Genomic DNA, 4,604 nt, shown 5'->3' with positions numbered 1-4,604 from the left:
AAGTCAAGAAAGCTTAAAAAGGCTAGTAAACTTGGCAACAAAGTAATAAAAGCTACCATAAAGGTCATTAAGGTAAAAGAATACTTTTTCAACATCAAAAGAGTTGAAGAAATTTTTGATAAGTTGATGTGTAGGGGGGAAATCAAGCTCCTTGATAATTGTACCATCTCTAGTACAAAACAAATTAAGATGAAGAAATATTATAAGTAGTATAAATCATAAAGATATGAAAATTATGTTGTCTATAGGAATCAAGTCTAGTAGATGGTAGAATCTAGTTGCATTCATTTTCTAAAAAGAAAAATAAAGGTGGATGAAAATTCATTCCATAAGGTGATAACAACAATATCTAATACTACATCAAAAAAAATCTTTAGTAAAGAGAAATTATATAAAACAAACTTATTTAACTATGATAAAGGCTAAAATTAGTCATAACTGTTATGATTAGAAAAAAAAGTACATCTATCATTGTATAGCCAAATAATTTGAATAAGAAGTTACAGAAATACCTTTTTAGAGGTATTCAAGTTTCGTAGTTGTTATACTTATCTTTTTAAAGGTGATGAATTAACAGAAAAAGTTGAACAAGTTATAACTTGATGACAGGCCTAAACCTTTAGGTCTAAAAGACTCGCTGACATTAAATGGTGTGCAGCACACGACGTATGCCTTTCTTCATACTTCACCTTTCCTATATACATGTCTTATATGATAAACACAAGGATAATCTTCAAGTTTCCTAGTCTTTCATGTTGATAACAAATTGTTAATATATTTTACAAAAATATTGATAAAGTTATCTTCGGATAACTTTTTCTATTCTATCTAAACTTATCTATTCAATACTCTAAACTAATTAGATAATTACAGAGAATATCATGCTAACCATTTTTTATAAATTTCTATCTTAGTCAAATTATTTTTTTATCAACTGTGAAAAATCCTACACTAATATAAGCCAACAAAATGACATTTACAATATGGTTATCTATATGCAAACTATTATAAGTGTTTTTCTAACAAAACTTCTTTTTAGAATTTGCATCATCACTGTATGTTTATAAAGAAACTTTTTATTTTTATATTTCCTATATTGACATCTAATTTTTCCTTTACTAATATTCTTTGAATTAACAAGTATAAAATTAATAAAACCCTTAACCCTTTAAAGATAATTTTTCTTATGCAATCCTTCGAATGAATCTAAGTATATCAAATAATGATTATCTATTACTTATAAAACCTAAATAGAATATTAATAATAATCTTTATTAATAATGTAATCATTAATTCAAAATTCAACTTTTTTTATTACCAATGAATTCACAATTTAATAACTAATTATTATTTCTACACAAAATCAATCTTGCGTTAAAATTAGAACTAAACAATCATATTAATAATAAATAATTTGTTCCCAGCTAATTATGTATTATTTTTTTCAATTCAAACTTATTCAATCTAAATTAATACCTTTTAATTATTATCAATTCCACAATAAAATAATGTTCTCCAAATTTCCTTAAATTTCTAACTCATCCAAAAGATTAAGAAAATTTGATTGGTATTCATTAAATAACTCATCAGTTCTTTCATTATAACAAACCTAAGCTACAAAATTAAATTTAATTTCATCAAATTACAAACAAATTTAATTTTTTTTTAAATCTTGAACAAACCCTTAAAAGTCATACATTAATACAATAAAATTCAATAACTTAACCTAAAACATATATGAGTTAGATAAAGAAACTGGGTAGATTTACTTGCTTGGTGTAGCAAATCTTCAGAAAACATTTAACCAAGACAGGAATGCTGACACTGTTAAGGGTTGGGGTGGTCGGATTTTTAAGGATAAGAGCTGGATTTATAACAAAAATGGAGGGGAATTGTTGTTTCTACTGTGAAGAAGGAGAAGAAGAAATGAGAGGATTGTTGTTGGTTATAATACTTTTAAAGTTACATATAAAATTTCTAACAAAAAATGATGATAAAATATTTTCATCAATATTTATGTTAGAATATAATCATATGTCATATTTTTTATAAAATTGATAATATTTATTTAATGCTCTTGATAATTTTATTTGGAATTACTAATAGAACAAATTTCATTGCTAACATAGCCAATAATCTTTTATAGAAATTACTCATCACTATTTTTAGCAGACATTTTGTTGCTATTTGCCAATTTTTATTGGTAATTTCATTGTTATTTGTCAATTTATTGGTAGTGTTTGCTATAAAGTTTACTTGAGAAATTGAAATTCATGAAGCTAATAAATATTTGGTTGAATATAGGTTATTATAGCTTCCTAGCTCCCTCATATTCCTCACTAGCTTACAAAATATTATCAACATAAATGGTTGGATAATTGAAGGGTGGGAAAGAGAAAGGAGAACTTTTATAAGTTACTTTATGTTTTGGCCATTGATGATGTTAATTGGCAATAGCTTTTCTAGAGCATGTTGCTTTGTCCGAATTCTGAAAAAGAAAGTATGCAATTAATGTGTGATACTCGTTTTAATGATACAGAAAAATTATGATTCAGAATAAAGTATAAACCTTCAAATCCTTTCCCGTGCTTGAACACCTTCTTCAAGAAAAGGAAAGATGCATGTAAGCAGAAATTGAAAGAAACACTTGCAACAAGTCGGTGGAGGACCACAAAATTATTAGCTGGAGAATAAAGATTACTGCACTTTATGTTGTGGTCCAACAATTCTCAAGTCATAAGCGTTACTAATTATCACCATCTTTGATACTTGGAGGTTTTCGTGTATCAGGCTTACATCCTCTGAACTTCAACTTTAATTAAGATAAAGTGGGTGATTTATTTGAAAATGAATATTAACATAATCTAGTACTTTATGCTTCTTCTTTTTTTTCAATCTATATATAAAAGATGCCAAGATTGATTCTAAAACAAAAACAAGAGAGAGAGAGAGAGAGAGGGAGAGGGAGAGGGAGAGGGAGGGAGGGAGCAAAGATTGGCTTAATAATCACCCTCTTACATTTCAGACTCATAAATTCTGCTTAACCAAAGGATACATGCATATACATACATATACATACATACATATATATATATATATATATATATGTATGTATATATTTCATTCAAACCAACAAAGAACTCATGATTTAACATGAAGCTTAGTGTGAGATTATACATGGTTGATGAAGGCTCGAAGAGGTTCTCGTCTTTAGGTAAAGTAATCATGCACCGCAGAAAATGTTCCCGGTTTGCAAGCTTATAGACGGAGACGAATCTCTCGGCGTCTGGACTAGACGATAAGAGAAAAATATAAATAGCTAAGGCCGTCAAAAAGCTGCATGAATCTATGGCCATGTCCAGTCGAGCTATGCATGTGAAAACAGAGAGGAAAGAACCTAATTGTCTAACCCAAAGTGGAAACCTTTAGTACCACCACTGTTCACACGCGTCCCCCACTTGCCAGTTTGAATAAGACTGGGTGGGTCTTTATTTGACAAATGAGCTGCAATTAGATGCAAGGATCCAGCTGGCTAGCCTGTTTTTTTAAGAGTTACGTTCACAATTTGACGAGATATTATTTATTGATTGTGAAATAAATTATGGCCCAATTGCATGACTTTTTGTCCCTGGATAATCAATGTTATTTTTATATTAGTTTACGTACATAATAATTTAGATTGAGAATGATTTCAAAAATACATCTCTAAATGAATTTCATAAATCAATATTTTTTACTAAATATGGGCCACAAGATGTAAATTCCCAGAATACAAAAGGTAACAAATATTTTGAACCACGTGCTGAATCCTTAATCTTCTAGGATCAGCTAGTTTTTCAAATTAAAAAAAAATTAGTTAAAAATTATTTATTGCATTTTTTCACAACGTTTAATCTATTAATATTAAAAATAATTTTTTTAAAAATATAAAAAACATTATTCTAATATATTTTTAAATAAAAATTCTTTTTAACTACAAATCACCGTTATAATCTCAAATAGATCTTAAATAATTTTTTAACTAATAATTTGAAATCTAGAGAAATAACTTGTTTTAAAAAAATTAGTTGATATTTAAGATATTTATAAATTTTAATCTCAATGTATAGAATGTATTAAGAGAATGAAGTTTTACTATTTATGGAGATTGTTGTGCTTGATAGGTAAGTTAGTAATTTCTAAGAGGAAGAAAAAAAAACCCATTGAGGCAGATAAATGGTGCATGCTCTGCATAAAAAAATATGATACATACAAAGAGAATTTGTGCGCTGCATAGACCTCGGAACTAAAAAAATATAGAGGTGATAGTCTTGAAAACTAAAAATTGCATAGAGATATATGTGCTAAGCAATGATAGCCTAGCTTGGTAAAGAAAGAGGTTGTTTAATATGTGGTTCCCTTGACAAATTATTTTCTCCTCGTTCATTAGCTAATTAATGTCTCTTGTTTTTACAAAGGTCTTGTTTGATAAAAAAGTTCAAGCCAGTCACTCATATCAGCCAAAGGCACAACCTCTATAAAGTTCATATCAAGTCTAAACTTGTATAATTATTTGAAGTTTCTGGAATTGTTAGGTGATTGATAATTGTTTTTGAAATAATTGA

Source organism: Populus euphratica, unplaced genomic scaffold (assembly GCF_000495115.2).
Source record: "Populus euphratica unplaced genomic scaffold, PopEup_1.0 scaffold790.1, whole genome shotgun sequence".
NCBI lineage: Eukaryota > Viridiplantae > Streptophyta > Magnoliopsida > Malpighiales > Salicaceae > Populus > Populus euphratica.
The sequence above is the reverse complement of the archived record's forward strand: the minus strand, read 5'-3'. Positions refer to the sequence as shown.